Source organism: Acanthochromis polyacanthus, chromosome 7, assembly GCF_021347895.1.
Source record: "Acanthochromis polyacanthus isolate Apoly-LR-REF ecotype Palm Island chromosome 7, KAUST_Apoly_ChrSc, whole genome shotgun sequence".
Lineage (NCBI taxonomy): Eukaryota > Metazoa > Chordata > Actinopteri > Pomacentridae > Acanthochromis > Acanthochromis polyacanthus.
In genome coordinates, this window is record NC_067119.1 from 3,380,127 (window position 1) to 3,397,257 (window position 17,131).

At 39.5% G+C, this 17,131-nt stretch overlaps 1 protein-coding gene across 2 annotated transcripts in view; it reads left to right on the plus strand.

The window, feature by feature from the left end:
• Positions 1–240: 240 nt before the first annotated feature.
• LOC110965142 (spermatid perinuclear RNA-binding protein-like) overlaps positions 241–17,131 on the plus strand; it is a 133,712-nt gene continuing 116,821 nt past the window's right edge. Inside the window, exon 1 of one of the 2 annotated variants that reach the window (XM_022214079.2) lies at positions 241–431. The gene's annotated coding sequence lies outside the window, so the exon portion shown is untranslated. The remainder of the gene's footprint in view (positions 432–17,131) is intronic. The other variant, XM_022214078.2, reaches the window with a different exon arrangement.

Below are 17,131 nucleotides of genomic sequence, written 5' to 3' on the forward strand. Positions count from 1 at the left end.
TATTGTTATTCTTATTGCTATTTAATAATAATCTATTACTATTTAATAATTACCACAACAATAATAAAAAAATAAAATGTGTATATTTTATGTATAAACTATGAAGTTGGTGAACTCTTGACTGGATCAAACTGTGTCTCCATCATTGTCTCCAGATTTCCCCTCGGAGTGATTCACCTCCACTTTATACGATCTGTGTTTTTGCAGTAGCAGCGGCGGTGCGCATGCGCGGCCGCAGCCTCCGCTCCCTCCGCTGCTCCCCTCCCCGCAGACCGATTCCGCCGCCGCTTCAGTCCGCGCTGCGAGCCGCCGTCCGGACAACCGGAGCGGGACTTTAATCCTCTGTTACCGGACACACACGCAGCAGCGGCGAACCGGCCTCCGGACGCCCCTCCGCCCTCCTGCCGGTGCTCCGCGGACAGTCGCTGGAGGTAAGTGGCCGCTTTTGGTGGTAGTTCTCTGGGCTCTGCGGCGCCGCTGTCCCGCTGGGCTCGGAGAACTTCAGCCGGTGTTTGTTGTCGGTCTGCTCCGGGACGGTGTGCTGTGTTCACGGTGTGTTTTAAGTGTTTTTGACCGGAGCCGTTAAGTTTTCCTCCGGTGGACGCACCGCGTGGAGCGGGGTCCTGAGCGAAGCTTCAGCGGAAACAAAGTGCCTGATTCACGGCTGATGGAGCTCCGGTGTGCCGCTGCAGGTGCAGTCCGTCCAGGTGGATGAAGTTTCAGCTGTGCACCTGTTAGCTGGAGGGACAAGTGGACAGGTAGATAGACAGACATGGAGACAGGTCGGCCCTCAGTGCGCAGCCGCAGATTCATCATGTCTCACCTGTTTCCACTGATCATAGTCAGTACTGATCAGCTCCACCTGCTCAGGTTCTCTCTGCTGCTGGAAACTGAAAATGGAGGAAAATCTGATTCTCTACCAGAATATTTACACAAATCAACCACAGTGGAAGAGGATAATTAAATTTATTTGACTTTGCTCTTCAAATTAAAGCTGAAATATTCGTGGAAAATGTTTAAATATTAATTTTTCCAACAAATATTGTGATTCTGTGATATATGTTTTTTAAAGTTTTAGTTCCATTTCTGTTGTTTTTATTGTGCAATAGGAGTAAAACATTAAAATATCTGTATTCTAATGCAAGGAACAAGATAAAAACTGCTTAAAATATGTATTTGTAAATAGTATTCAAGAGACAATGATTAAAACAAAAGCTGTGATTGGGTTAAATTGAAGATAAAAAATAATCATAATAAACACTACAGTGTCAATTAAAAAAAAATCATTTTTACAGAATTTTTCTGTTTCCTGTGAAATTATATATATTAACTGGAAAAATGACCAAAAAATTAGAAAGTTCACATGTTTTCTGTAAATACAAATCAGGTCAAAAACTGTAAATAACATCCAAAATTGATCTTTTTACAAATAATGATTTTTATTTTTGCAACATTTTACTGTACAGTTCCTAACTTTTTATGATATATAAATCAGCAGAAAATATAATTTTACACATATTTACTGTTAATTTAAGGAAAAATTATGTGCATTAAGGATTGAAAAATTATACCTTTAAGTGGCATTTTACAAATTTTCCTCTTTTTGCTCAGTATTTATTTACATGTTTGTTCTTTTACAATGATTGACTGTAAAACTACAGAGCTTTTTATTCTGTATAAACTAGGTGTTTGCTGTTTTTTCAAATAAATATATATTTATATGAATATATTCTATTATCATTGGAAAATCGTACTTGTTAGAAAACTGTTCTGATATTTTACAAATTTAAGTTGTAAAAAAAAAACTTACTTTATGTACTAAAAAAGCCCAAAACTGTAAATAACGTCCACATCAGAAATCTGTGATGTTAGAATGACTGTTACTGTCTTTAAATCTGCTAAAAATAATCAGTATTGTGCAGATATTTGTTGTTTTTCAGTGTTCAGCTTTTGAATGTTAGTGTTGTAAAATTTTAAAATTAAAATAATAATTTTTATTTTTCTGACAGTGTGTGTATATTTTAAACTAGGGCTGCAACTAACGACGCGTCGACGAATCACCTGAGCACGATACGTCATCAAAAGCGGAAGTGAGCGCGAAATGCAACAGAAATCAGTGTTCGACCGGAGCGTGGAACACGGACGGACATCGGCGCTGCATCGTGCATGTATTATGTATGCACGATGCAGCGCGGACATCTGCGATCTATCGTAAACGCGGACGTCAGTGTTTACTATACAGCTGTATCTAAACGCGGACATTGTTCCATTTGCGGCCACAGTTCCAGGACAAAGAGGGAGGTTTGCACGGAAAGACAGAATAGATATTGTAATTTGTGGTATCATTTATGTATATTTTTAAACCCATAGCTTAACATCTATTGTTGTATTTTGTAATATCTGCGAATTTAGCGAGCAAAAGATCACCATGACAAAGACTTCTGTGGTGATTAATGATAACGCCATCATCTTTATGTGCAATGGAGTCAATTTTGTGCCTGAAATTATTTGTCCATCGACTGAAACAGTAATTGTAGCTCTTTAACGTTCATATAGCCAAGGGGCACCATGACAGAGACTTCTGTAACGCTTAATGACTTCCAGTATCCCAATACATCATTCGGACAAAAGTATGTGTCTGCGAACTAAAATGGTAATATTAGCCGAGGACAAAACAGTAACTGTGCTCAAAGTGTGTTACTAATTAATTGATTATTGATTAGGAAAGGAACAGAGAACATTATGGATGTTAGCTTTTTAAGGGGCACCATGAAGAGACTTCTGTGGTGATAAATGACTTCCAGACCAGAGCTAGCGTCATATTATTACATGTGCGGAGCAATTTAGCTTTGGGTGTAAACGGTAATATCAGCTTGATAAAATGTTAACTGTGCCCAATTTGTGGTATTGATTAATTGATTAGTGACTGATAATGTGACCAATTATTCAAATTAGCATCTCTAGCTTCCTGTGTCAAAGTAAACAAAGGACGAATTTAGGTTAAGCCGACACTGATCAGCTAAAAATGCCTTTATTGATCGATTGGATCAGAAGTCCTTATATGGGCATGCGGCCTAGCACCAGAAACCCTTTACTGCTGCGTAGATTTTGAATGCAGGATTGAAGTGTTTTTGAAACTTTTTTCTCATTCTCCACTTCGTCAATCGCTGCGTATTATTGCAGTTTGACAAAGTTCGATTTAAATTATGAATTACTGTTGCTCATTTCTATTTTTTTATTAGTTTTTTCTTCACATCCGTGCATCCACAGAAAGAAAGATCGGTCATTGTAGTGATTTTTCTTCGTCTGTGAAAATATCTTATAAAGACGCAGTAAGAAGAACTCAGTCGTCCGTCTGCAAATGAAATCAGCCGCTCAACTCAGCCATTCATCCGGAGGAACTCATGAGGAATCAGGACATTTTACTGGCATAATAAATACCTTAAATCGTCACGTTAATGAGCAATAAACTTCCATCTTCAGGATAAACATGCTGACGTTGTTTCTGGACGTTTTTCGACTCTAGAAATATCCTAAAAAGTCGAGCGTGTGGTCGTCCTGGGAGATAACTTTGACATGTTTGCTGACGGTAAACAGCAGCTGAAGTGAGTGAAAGCACAGACGCCGAAACGCCCCACGTCGTCAAGGGGGATTTTGAACGCACCATGAATAAGAAAGCTGATTTGGAAGATTTGCATTTAAACTGAGGCAGGTAGTTTTCCTACTGTGTATCAAACAGAAATATGAAGAATATTCAGAACGTGCGGAGGAATTTGGACATGAGCTTTTAAAGGCTTATAAATTAATTAAAACGACAACCGCCGATGCACATTTAACAAGGTTGCTTCTCCAAACAAAAGACACAAAAGCAGACAGGAGAGTAGATCGAGGCCTTATGTGCGTGTTGACTAGCAGGGATAATATTAAATGAGAAAAATGATCCGCGGGAGAATAAATATTTGAAAGCAACACAGAATGTCTGAGAGCCCTCTGTGTTTCGATTCCGTTATATTTGGAACTGTCACCTGGTGTTGTTTTTCCCTCTCTATAAATAAGACGTTTCCACCGTGAATTAGTGCAGGAAAGGAACAAAGTGGTGGATAAGGATGGACCAGAATGCAGGAAATAAGCTTTTAAAACTCAAAATGTCTTGGAGGAAAATGCACAGTCATATCTGCTACTGGAGCAAAACAAAACAGCTCACAGCTCAATAAATACAGTGTTCCTGTGGAATATAATAGATAAAATCTTATTAAAACATATAGGAATACCTCTGGGTTGTTGCCTCTGAGCTGAGTCGTTTAGTATTTCCAACATAATACATACATTAACTTATTTAAAACAATCAAGTGTAGCTGCTGGACAACTTATTACAAAAAAATCTCCATTTCCATTCCGTTAACGCTCTGTAGTTGGTCATAAACTGTCGTAAAAACTCCAAAGATGGAGAAAACCTGTATTCTCAGATGTATTTTAGATCAGCTGTAGTACCTGGTTGTTCCACCAGTGGAGCCTCTTACTGTTTAATCCTGTAGAGACCCAGAGAAGGCGTCGCTCAGGATGACAGGAAGTTCATGTTGGAAAGCAAAGAACAGTGTTGGGGTTGGCTAGCAATGGGCATCATGACAAAGACTTCTGGATGGTTATTTACTGCAGTCACTGCTCAAATTTTGCAATACTAGCTTCTGTTGCCAAGGCGCTAGCGTAGCTGAGCCATTGTAAGGATTTAGATAGCAACGGGGGCACCATGACAACGACATCTGCGATGGTTAACAAATGTCAATGCATACATTTGATAACTTGCTAAAGCTGATTGGGACGACGCTTCTGTAGCTGAATTGCTGGTAGAACTGAGCATTGTTGGGGTTTAGCTCGTAAAGGGACGCCATGACAAAAGACTTCAGACGCTGCTCACATTTTTGAAAACTAGCTTCCGTAGCCAATTTGCTGGTGTAATTTGGCATTGCAGGGTTTAGCTAATGAAGGGGCATCATGACAACAAATTCTGAAATGCTTAATGACCTCTGACCACAACTTTATTTCATATTTATCGGTTTTTCAACGTAAATCATTTGCCCGCTGACTTACATTTTAAATTCTGATGTGATATTAGTTTGTGTTTGGAGGTTTATTTGGTTTATTTACTTTGGACGCCGTATTATTATGTGTGTGTTGCAACAGTTGCAGAAATTCTCAATTTGAGTTCTTTGAAACAGCATTGACTGGTTTGTGGCCACATTTCTGCTGCTGATTTTGATTCTGAGTGGCTGTTGTAATTGGAGACACGTTTAAAGACTTAAAACGTGAACTCTGGTGCCGCTATGTTACGGTCAAACCAGCCGATAACGACTCATGCTGGCAGGCTGTTTACATGACGGTCGGAGATAATCTATGGGTAAAATGAAAGCGGATCCGTCGGTCGGTTCAGCTGCAGAGGCTCTCGGGTGTCACCAGAACCGAGCTGCTCCGATTAGCTGCTCTGGACCTGCAGCCCCTTGAAGCCTGAAGTCTGTATTTGCATTTCCTGCATCAGCCTGAATCCGATAAACAGGTTTCCGGTTTCATCCGAGGTGAGTCCAGTCCGGAGCAGGTGCCTCCTCCGGGCCTTGAGAATGTAAATAGAGCCGGTAACCGGATCTTAATGTCGAAGCCGGGCTAAAAGTGTTGACGGGGGCTTCAGCGCCGGTCTTGTAATTGAGGATCGAGCATGACATTTTGATTTTAGATTAGAGGGGTGCTGGGGCGCGAGTAAAAGTTTACACAAGAGTAAATCCTCAACAGGACCGGAGACACAGGACGGAGCACCGAGTTCTGGTCCAAACACCAAAGAAATATCCGGGTTTTCCTGCTCAGTCTGACCAATAAGTCCAACAGGTAACAGTTTACTCTGTTTCTCCAGCCTGCAAAGTGAAATTAGTAATATGATAATATTAAAAAACGATGTACTTGGTTGTATTTCGACACCTTCTTTAATTAGGCCACCAATATTTTAATTGATCTGCTCAATCAGTGATGAAAATTCTGTTGTGGATAAGTGCAGTAACAGAGGAAAAGCACTTAGTTACTTTTCGCCACTTACTTCCATTAATGCAGCAGTTAGCCAGTTTGTGCGTTTTCAGCAGTTAATTGGGATCGTCTCTGATAAAGGTTCAATAAATTACACACGTGGACAAAATTGTTGGTACCCCTCAGTTAAAGAAGGAAAAACCCACAATTCTCACTGAAATCACTTGAAACTCACAAAAGTAACAATAAATAAAAATGTATTGAAAATTAAATAATCAAAATCACCATCACTTTTGAATTGTTGATTAACATAATTATTTTAAAAAACAAACTAATGAAATAGGGCTGGACAAAAATGATGGTACCCATAACTTAATATTTTGTTGCACAACCTTTTGAGGCAATCACTGCAATTAAACGATTTCTGTATTTGTCAATGAGCGTTCTGCAGCTGTCAACAGGTATTTTGGCCCACTCCTCATGAGCAAACAGCTCCAGTTGTCTCAGGTTTGATGGGTGTCTTCTCCAAATGGCATGTTTCAGCTCCTTCCACATATGTTCAATGGGATTCAGATCTGGGCTCATAGAAGGCCACTTTAGAATAGTCCAACGCTTTTCTCTCAGCCATTCTTGGGTGTTTTTGGCTGTGTGTTTTGGATCGTTGTCCTGTTGGAAGACCCATGACCTGCGACTGAGACCAAGCTTTCTGACACTAGGCAGCACATTTCTCTCCAGAATGCCTTGATAGTCTTCAGATTTCATCGTACCTTGCACACTTTCAAGACACCCTGTGCCAGATGCAGCAAAGCAGCCCCAAAACATTACTGAGCCTCCTCCATGTTTCACCGTAGGGACAGTGTTCTTTTCTTCGTATGCTTGGTTTTTGAGTCTATGAACATAGATTTGATGTGCCTTACCAAAAAGCTCCAGTTTGGTCTCATCGTCCAAAGGAACATTCTCCCAGAAGCTTTGTGGCTTGTTCATTCATGCAATTTTTTGCAAATTTCCAGTCTGGCTGTTTTTATGAGTTTTTTTCAGGCAGTGGTGTCCCCTTGGTCGTCTCCCATGAGGTCCACTTTGGCTCAAACAACGACGAATGGGCGATCTGAACACTGATGTACCTTGGGCCTTGGAGTTCACCTTTTTAATTTCTTTGGAGGTTGCTCTGGGCTCTTTGGATACAATTTCCGACGATCCCGTCTTTCAATTTTGGTTCATCAATTTTCCTCTTGGCGGACCACGTCCAGGAGAGGTTGGCTTACTGTACCCGTGGGTCTTGAACTCTGAAAATATGAGCCACGTTGTCACAGGGAATTCCAAGCTGTTTAGAGATGGTCTTATAGCCTTTACCTTTAAGATGTTTGTCTATAATTTTTTTCGGTTGTCCTGGGGGACAATTCTCTCCTTCGCTTTCTGTTGTCCATGTTCAGTGTGGTACACACCTTTTCACCAAACAGCAGGGTGACTACTTGTCTCCCTTTAAATAGGCAGACTGACTGATTATGAGTTTGGAAACACCTGTGATGTCAATTAAATGACACACCTGAGTTAATCATGTCACTCTGGTCAAATAGTTTTCAATCTTTTATAGAGGTACCATCATTTTTGTCCAGGCCTGTTTCATTAGTTTGTTTTTTTAAATAATTATGTTAATCAACAATTCAAAAGTAATGGCTGTTTTTGATTATTTAATTTTCAATAAATTTTTATTTATTGTTACTTTTGTGAGTTTCAAGTGATTTCAGTGAGAATTGTGGGTTTTTCCTTCTTTAACTGAGGGGTACCAACAATTTTGTCCACGTGTGTAAATTAATAACGAAGCTAATCGTTAATTACTTCCCTGCTGCTGAGCTTCTTGGTCTCCAGAGTTTCACTTTTAATCACCGTCTGACGTCTCGTTTTTTACAAATCGTCCTCAGAACTTGGTGACTCTCCTGTTAGCATTAGCAGATGTTAGCTTAGGCATGCTAGCAGACAGCGGTTCTGCTGCTCCTTCTCTCGGTGTTTTAAATAAACCTCTGCGGTCCTCGCGCAGCGTTTCCATGGCAGATCTGTCTGAGAATATCTCTTATTCCCAGGAAGATTCTCCTCGCAGCTTCTTGAAAATAAAACTTCTACCTGATGTCTTCTGTTCGTGGCTGCAGTTTTGAAAACACATCCAGGTCGTTCTGTGCTCAGAGTTTCTTCAGAGTTTACCTTTTTGGGATCGAAAACAAAGTTCTGTAAAGTGTTCTTGGAAGGACTTTAAGAGTTTCTTATGTTTTCAGGCTTGGGAATTTCAGTATTTTTATGCTTCGGGCCATTTTATGGGTTCAATAACTTCAGAAATTTACCTTCACAGTCATGGAATTTGGTGAAGACACAGACAGAATAGTTTACAGGCTGATTTAAATGACTAACTCCAGTAAAGGACAAACTTTATTTATTGGACCTTGAAAACGGAATAAAGTGCAAAATTTTGAATTGATTCTGGCATTATGTCCCCATTAAGTTCCTATGAGTGTATCCTATATGGATGGATCCATATTTTTACTAAAATGCAGTCCTTGATCAACATTTCACCCAACTTTTGAGGCTCTAACATCAATAGATTTTGATGTGTGTAAAGTCTGACAAGGAAAGATTCCAGTTTTTCAACATTTTGCCATGAAATCTGTCCAGAATGTGTCATAACTGTCCAACATGACAATAAATGATTATCTATTGGCTCCTAAAAAAAAACAAAACATGGAAAAATTTTCAAACAATGGTGATATTGTTTCCTCATAAAAATCCTGTAAGTGTATGGATCCATATTTCTACTAAATACAGTCTTTGGTTGACATTTTCACCAACTTTAGAGGCTCTAACATCAATAGAATCTGATGTTTTGGCAAGACTAATTCCAGTTTTTCACCATTTTGTCACGAAACCAGTCAAGATTTCTCAAAACTGTGGAAACTTACTCAAAGATATTTCAAAATAAGTGAATGATAGTTCAAATTACTTAAAGTTTGTCTTAAATAACTTGAAATTTGCCAAAAATGGACTCCAAATGTTAGTATTTTCACCTACAGGTACACATATTTAAAGCTCAGGTTTACTGTGAGATTTACCTGCAGCTTCATCATTTTAAAGTCCGACTCTGCAGCTTCCAGCTTCGACTTCCTTTATGTCTGTTGGAACAGAGACACAATGTGTGGCACTTGTAATGCAAATGTGCTACCATTTGGTGGGCTAAGGACTAAGCTATGGAAAAGGTTCGGCTCTGGGAGTTGTGTGAAAATTAATGAACACAAGACTCAGAAACTAGGTTACCGGTAAGGTATTAAAAATACATCAAGGCAAAACAATGACCAAAATAATAGAACAGAAAATCGGAGTGAGAATGAATCAAACATTCACCTGTAATTCACTTTTAACAATTAAAAGCGACAATGCTATGTCCAGTTCAACGACAGTTCTAAATTCAGGTGAACGTGGTTCCACTGTTGCCAGTGGTGTTAATCAAACAAGTCCATGAACAAATCCTAACAAAATGAAAACAAATCTAAACAGGGTGAATCAATCTAAGCAAGTCCTACCACACCATTGGGGAAGGGATGAGGCTGTGAGGCTTGATGCCTGCCAGTGAGTGGGGTGGTGAAGGGGTGAATCTAGCCAACTGTTTTCCAGTTCGTTCCTCGGTGGCTCGCCATCAATTCATCCACAGGAGCCTAACCTGTTCAGCAGACAGGCTTCATTATCATCAACATCACCGTCATCAATCATCACATTTTCCATTAGTTTCTCACCAACGTTCAGCACAGTATGGGTTCAGGTGGGCGGCATCCAGAAATCCAGAAGCATGGTTCCAGTGGTGAAGGCCTGTTAGCATTAGCATGATACTAAACAGCTTCCAACATGCTTAGCAAGAGTTTGAACTCACTTCCTCTTTGATGAGTGGTGTGGGGTGATCCTGCTGTGTGATATGCTTCAAACAAAGGAATGGGGTGGATTCCAGGTGGGAGAGAGACTGCTGGTGATTGGTTCAGGTGTTGTGACTGACAGTGAGGAGGTCCAGTAATGTGGAAGTGACTGATTGTGACTGACAGGTGTCTGTTCATGTTGGGAATCTTGGTGGCCAACATGAACTGTTACAGAGTGACTATTGCAGAGTGAGTGCTACAAATGCATGAATAAAACATGCAGGGTAAATAAACCTTTGCTTTTCACGTGTTCGGTCTGTATTTGCTGTCCTCTGTGGCAGCATTAATTAGTGACGACTACATCAGCATCCTGTTGACTCAACCAGCTGCCAGAACTCCTGTTTGTCCTCCTGAGCTGGATTCTGGCTGCAGAATCTGTGAAACCTGAGAGAAGATTTTCAGACTTTCCGGCTCCATCTCGTCTTATTTCATCTCGTTTCACCTGCTTTCGTCTGCAGCGTTAGAGCCTCAGAAATCACCACTCCGAGCAGGAACCCGTCGTCTTTTCGACTTCGCTCCGCCGAAATAAACTCGTCTCCGTCCAGGACTCGGTGTTTTTCTTTTCCCGGCGTCCCTGAGGACATGGGAGCCGTTTGATGTGCTGAAAACAGAAAGCCTGCAGCGGTCTGGATGTGTGAAGTGTTGAAGCTGCCAGGCGGTTTCTTCTGCCAGCGCCGGGACTCGTTTACCATGAAAAAAAAAAACCCTCGTGGACTTTCATCACGAGGCCATCAGCTCGTATTTTCCTCCTAATCCCTCAATGAGCTGCACCAAACGCTCGGCCTTTTACGCTGTTTGTCTGCAGTCATTTGCTAAAAAAACACAAGAATTCTCGCAGATTTTTTGCAAAATAGTGGAGAAAAAAGGCTGAATTTGCAGACGAGTTCTGAGTATCCAACTAATGATTGTTTCCAACTCGTTCAGATTATAATCTATGAAGTGTTTGGTCAATAAATGTCAGAAAATGGTGATAAATGTTCATCACTTTTGAATGTTTTATACCCAAAATGACACAAATTTGATGGTTGCATCGTATCAAATGTGCAAATTTGCTGATTTTTCTTTGTTTCCATTATAGTAAAGTGAATTTGCAGCTTCCAGACATTTAATGATGTTATTTGCACGTTTTTCTGTCCTTCAAGCAGCTGCAACCAAACCAAACAGATCTTAATCCTCAATGGGCTGCAGCTGATGAGCAGAGTAAAGGGAAAAGTGCTGTGGTAAAAATGTAAATGCTTATGTTTCTGTAGTATGTGGGGACACCTTTTTTCCCAGTATTGGGAACAAAACTGTCAAAAAAAGCCACAAAACAACAAAAACAAGAGAAGAAACGACTAAACTAATCCTAACGCGAACAAAAAATGATAAAAACAAGATAAAGAATTACAAAAATTATATATAAATGACATAAGACAAAAAATGACAAAAAATGACAAACAGGAGACACAAAAGACAAAGCAAAAAATGACACTAAATGAGATCAAAACAACACAAAAGGACAAAAACAAGCAAAAAATGACAAAAATGAGACCAACAACACAAAAGGACAAAAACAAGGCAAAAAATGATACCAAATGACAAAAAATATGCATAAATGTCATAAACAAGACAAAACGACCAAAACAACACAAAAACAACACTAAAATGACAAACAGAAGACATAAAATGACAAAAACAACGCAAAATTGAGACAAAAATGCCAAAAAACAAGACACAAAAGGACAAAAACAAGGCAAGAAAATGATACCAAATGACAAAAACAAAAATACAGACAAAAAATTATTCACAAATGACGTAAAGACAAAACGACCAAACGACAAAACAAAATGACAAAAACAAGACAAACATGGGAAAAAAATGACAAAATGAGACAAAATAAAAAAAAGGGCAAAAAATAAGACACAAAACGACAAAAACAAGGCAAAAAAACTTGGGAAAAAAATGACCAAAATGTAGACGACAGTAGAAACAGAATAAATGAAAGCTACTGGATGAATAAAATAAATGCAGCTTGGCTAAGAAGCATTGAACAGAGGAGAAAGTTGTTGTTGATCCATTCAGCATGGTGAAACATCTTTCTACTGATGAATAAACTCAGAGTGAAGCTGGTAAAGCTGCTGATAAATCACTCTTCCACATTAGACACTTAACGTTGTTTAATCCTGATATGAAAGTATTGATCGACGGAGCTGTAGGAGTCAGCAACAGATCAGACGGTCCTGTTGGATTAATAAATAAAGAAGCGTTAGTGCTCCTGTTATTTATTATTTAACAGGATATGTGCTGATGCTGCACAGACCATCCAGTCCTGGCTTTAGCAAACTTTAAACAGCTTCCAGGACATTAGAGAGCCACGTTTAGTTCAGATTTATATCACATTCTGCTGGAAAAAGACACAAAATTAATCCAAAAACTATTTACAGAAAATGACTGTGGATGTTTGGAGTCATTTTTGGCAAATTCTGAATCATTTTAGGTCATTTTGAGTGTTCTGTCCTGCCCAGAGTCGGTACGTTTCAGATTAAACCTTCAAACTTCACTCAAAGCTGATGGTGATTCTCCAATATGCAAATTTTCAGTCATTTTGGAGAGATTTGGAGTCATTTTGAGCATGCTTGGAGTCATTTTGGTAAGGTTTTGAGTGATTTTTGGTTAAATTTTGAGTTATTTTAGGAAACTTTTGAGTCATGTTGGGCAGATTTTTGGTCATTTCAGGCAAATTTTAGTCATTTTTGGGCAGATTTTTGGTCATTTCAGGCAAATTTTAGTCATTTTTGGGCATGCTTTGGATCATTTGGGTTTAATTTTGTGTCATTTTAGGCAAATTTTGAGACATTTTGGGGATATCTTGAGTCACATTGGGTCTAGTTTGTGTAACTTTGGGCAAATTTGGAGCCATTTTGGCCAAGCTTTGGTTAATTTTGTGTAACTTTGGGCAAATTTGGAGCCATTTTGGCCAAGTTTTGGTTAATTTTTGGTCATTTCAGATATATTTTGAATAATTTTGGGCATGTTTTGGGTAAATTTTGGCATGTTTTGGGTCATTTAGGTCATGTTTTCAGTCATTTTGGGCATATTTTAGTTAATTCTGCCAAATATGGAGTAATTTTGTGCAAATTTTCAGTCTTTTTTGGGCATATTTTGAGTAATTTTCGGGATGTTTTGGGTCAGGCTGCGAAAGTTTTGTAGTAATTTTGGCCAAATTTTGGGCAAATTTTGAGTCATTTTGGCCAAGTTTTGGTTAATTTTGAGTAACTTTGGGCAAATTTGGAGCCATTTTGGCGAAGTTTTGGTTAATTTTAGGTCATTTTGGATGTATTTTGAATAATTGTGCTCATGTTTTGGGTCATTTAGGAGATGTTTTGGGTCATTTTGGGAATATTTCCGTCCTGCCCAGAGTCGGTACGTCTCGGATTAAACCTTCCAAACTTCATTAACTGCTGAACTGTTTCTCCTGGAGGCTGTTTTCGTCAGTCGGACACCTGATTGGGTTGAAAAAATGGGTCCCGTCGCTGTCGCTTCCCTCAGATATCCTGGAACGTCTTCAAGCTTCTCTCGGCTTGTGGGAGGACGAACGCTGTAAAAAAAAATGAAGAAAAGAAGCTCCCGCAGAGCAGCAGAGCGCTTTGCCAGCAGTTTCACAGGGACTGAAATATTCACGGCGCATGAAAGGACAGTTTTCTCATTCGACCGACTCCCCCAGGTGAAGAACGGACTCTGGATGAGCATAAAAATGGATTCAGGGCCTGCACTGATATATCGAGCCATAACTGGCTTTAATTTGGCACCGTGCTGCCAAATGTCCCGCAACGCAGCGTGAAGACGGACGAAACCCGCCATGAATCGTCCTCCCCGCTCACTTCGGGCTAATTTATTCTCAACGCAGGAGTGAAACGTCAATTATGGGTTGATTTAAAGAGAAAAGTGTCACCGTTTCCTCTACAGTTCACTGATTATTGACTGTCGAGGAGCTGGAGGCCAAAATTTCACCACTTCCTCCTCCAGACTTTGTCCGGTCTGGAGACGTCAAAATGAAAATCCTCAGCGTCGGAGTTTCTCTTTTAAAACGCCGTCTTTGCTTCACTAATAAACGGTTTGATTCTGGTTAAAACAGGTTTTTTCGAGGAGCAATGAAGATTATAAACCATCTGCTGTCGTTTTGTGTAATTTTGAATATTTTTTCGGCAAATTTGGATTCACTTTTGGCATGTTCTGCGTCACGTTGGGTGAGCTTTGAGGAATTTTGGGAAAGTTCTTGGGATCATATTGGGTCAAGTATGCGCAATTTTAGGCATGTTTTAGTTAATTTTGGGCAAATTTCAAAGTCATTTTTTAGCCAGTTTGGGTAAATTTGGAGTCTTTTCGGCAAGTTTTGGGGTCATGTTGGACAGGTTTTGGGTAATTTCTGGCAAATTTTGAGACATTTTGGGGCAAATTTTGAGGTCATAATCGACAAGTTTTGGTAATTTCAGGCAAAATTTAAGTCCTTTTGGACATGTTTTGAATCATTTTAGGCAAATTTTGGGCAAATATGGAGTCATTTTGAGCATGAGACAGTTTAAACGAGCTTGACACAATTTAAAGCTTAGATTTGGTCATTTTCCTCAGTGGAACTTCCCATCAAACATAATGCGTTCGTAGACCGTTGGAAAGTTGACAGTGGTGATCCATTGTGCAGTTCTATTGGTCAAAATTAACCCAAATCTAAGCATAGAAAGGGTTTTGAAAATCATTTGCAATTGGCACTTTTGAGAAAAGGCATATAAAGTTTTTTTTTTTTAACAACAGTTTGAGTCATTTTAGGCATATTTTGGGCAAGTTTTTGGGTCATATAACAGTCAATTTGGACATGTTTTGAGCCATGTTGGGCAAATTTTAAACTCATTTTGGACATGCTTTGGGTAATTTTGGGCATGTTTTGGGTCATTGTAGGCAAATCTTATGTCATTTTGGACATTGGGTAATTTGGGCATGCTTTGGATAATTTTGGACATGTTTTGGGTTATTGTAGGCAAATTTTAAGTCATTTTGGACATACTTTAGGTCATATGGAGTCATTTGGGGTCAATTTGGACGTGTTTTGAGTCATGTTGGACCATGTTTTGAGTCATGTTGGGCATGTTTGAGTCGTTTTGGGCATGTTTTGGGTCATGTTTGGGCATGTTTTGAGTCATGTTGGACATGTTTTGAGTCGTTTTGGACATGTTTGAGTCGTTTTGGACATATTTTGAGTCATGTTTGGGCTTGTTTTGAGTCGTTTTGGACAGGTTTTGAGTCATTTTGGGCATGTTTTGAGTCATGTTGGGCATGTTTGATTCGTTTGGGCATGTTTTGAGTCGTTTTGGACATGTTTGAGTCATGTTGAACATATTTTGAGTCATGTTGGGCTTGTTTTGAGTCATGTTGGGCGTGTTTTTGAGTCGTTTTGGGACATGTTTTGAGTCGTTTTGGACATGTTTTGAGTCATTTTTGGGCATGTTTTGGGTCAGTTTGGATAGGTTTTTGTTGAAAGTGATTTCAACAAGAGTTCGAGCCATTTGACTCGAAGTTTTTTAATGGTTGGAAGGGCCATTTTTTGTTGAAGTAGGTGAACTGTCTTCCCCAAACGACTAACAAACATCCGCCAAAGCCGACAGGAGAAGAAAAAAAACCCCATAAAGATGAGCTTCATGTTCTCAGTAAAGAATACTAGAGGTGCATGTACAGATATAAGCTGACCTACATGCTCCCTTTAACTTATTTCCAGTCTTATGATAATAGTATTTCCATCCTGTGAGAACCCTTCAGGAATCCCCTCGGTAAACATCATTATTGCTGGTTCATCGTTCATTAAATTTTAACGCCCAACTGATTCAAATTCCTGTCTTTGTGACCGAGGAGCTCTTCAGACCTTCTGTCTTCTCTGCTGCAGGACTCCCGTTCTTTTTTTAGCGCCGCTGTACGTATTTCTGAGGATGTGCACAGAATGAAATTCCTTTCCCAGACTTTCCCGGTGAACCCTGAATAAAGTCCCAGTGTGAGAGGCTAATTATAATAAGCAGCAGCAGCAGCAGCAGCGTAGTATCGGGCAGCAGTCCAGGCAGCCTTCATGGACCGAAGCCCGATTCTCTCCGTCCATTCAGCTCGTCCAGCGCTGGCCGGGGAGTTATCTCTCCGCCAGACTTTTCACCTCGCGGCCCTGCTGCCACAAAACCTGACGCTGCAGATAAAGCTGCTCTTTGAAATCCACTTTCCTCACTGTGGGCTCATTTTTCACTGAAATATAAAGTCCTGGACCTCCGTGGAAACAGAGCAACCACGAGGAAGGAGATAAAACTCAGGATGACTCCAGAAAGACCAAAAAACATTGAAATAAAACAAGCCGTTTGAGCCATTTTGGGCAATTTTGAGCAATGTTTGGACAAGTTTTGGGTCATTTTGAGCAAATTTGAGTGATTTTGTGCATAGTTTTGGTCATTCTGGACAAGTTTTAAGCAGTTTTTGAGTCATTTATAGGCATGTTTGGGTCATTTTGGCAAGTTTGGAGTCTTTTTGAGCAGTTTTTGAGTCATTTTGGGCAAATTTTGAGTCATTTTTTGGTATGCTTTGGGTCATTTTGGGCAAGTGACTAGTCTAAAATGAGTTCAACAATGGTTTGAGTCGTCTTGGGCAAGGTGTGAGTCATTTTGGGCATATTTTGAGTGATGTTGCACAAGTTTTGGTCATTTTGGACAATTTTTAGTCATTTTGGGAACATTTGAAGTCATTTGGTGGCAGATTTTGAGTCCTTTTGGTCAAATGTTGCACAAGTCTTGGGTCATTTTGAGTAAATTTTGAGTCATTTTGACCAGTTTTGAGTCATTTGGGGCAAATTTTGAGTGATGCTGGACAAATGGTGGTAATTTTTGGCAAATTTTGAGTGATATTAGGCATTTTTGTCTGGTTGGTTTTGGGGTTCAGAGGGTTAATATCATCACAAATAAAAACTTTAGTGCTTTGGACCGCTCAAAGAAACTGTAATTTTACTGCAATTTACTGCAATTAATCAATGGATTTTACAAGCAGGAAAATCTGAAAACCAGCGTAATAAAGAAATGGAGGAACCCTTTAGTAATTATGTAGAACTTTAAGCTGTCATTAAATTTCATTTTGTGAGTTATTTGCAAATTAGCTTCTTTCTAGTTGTCATAATTGTAAAT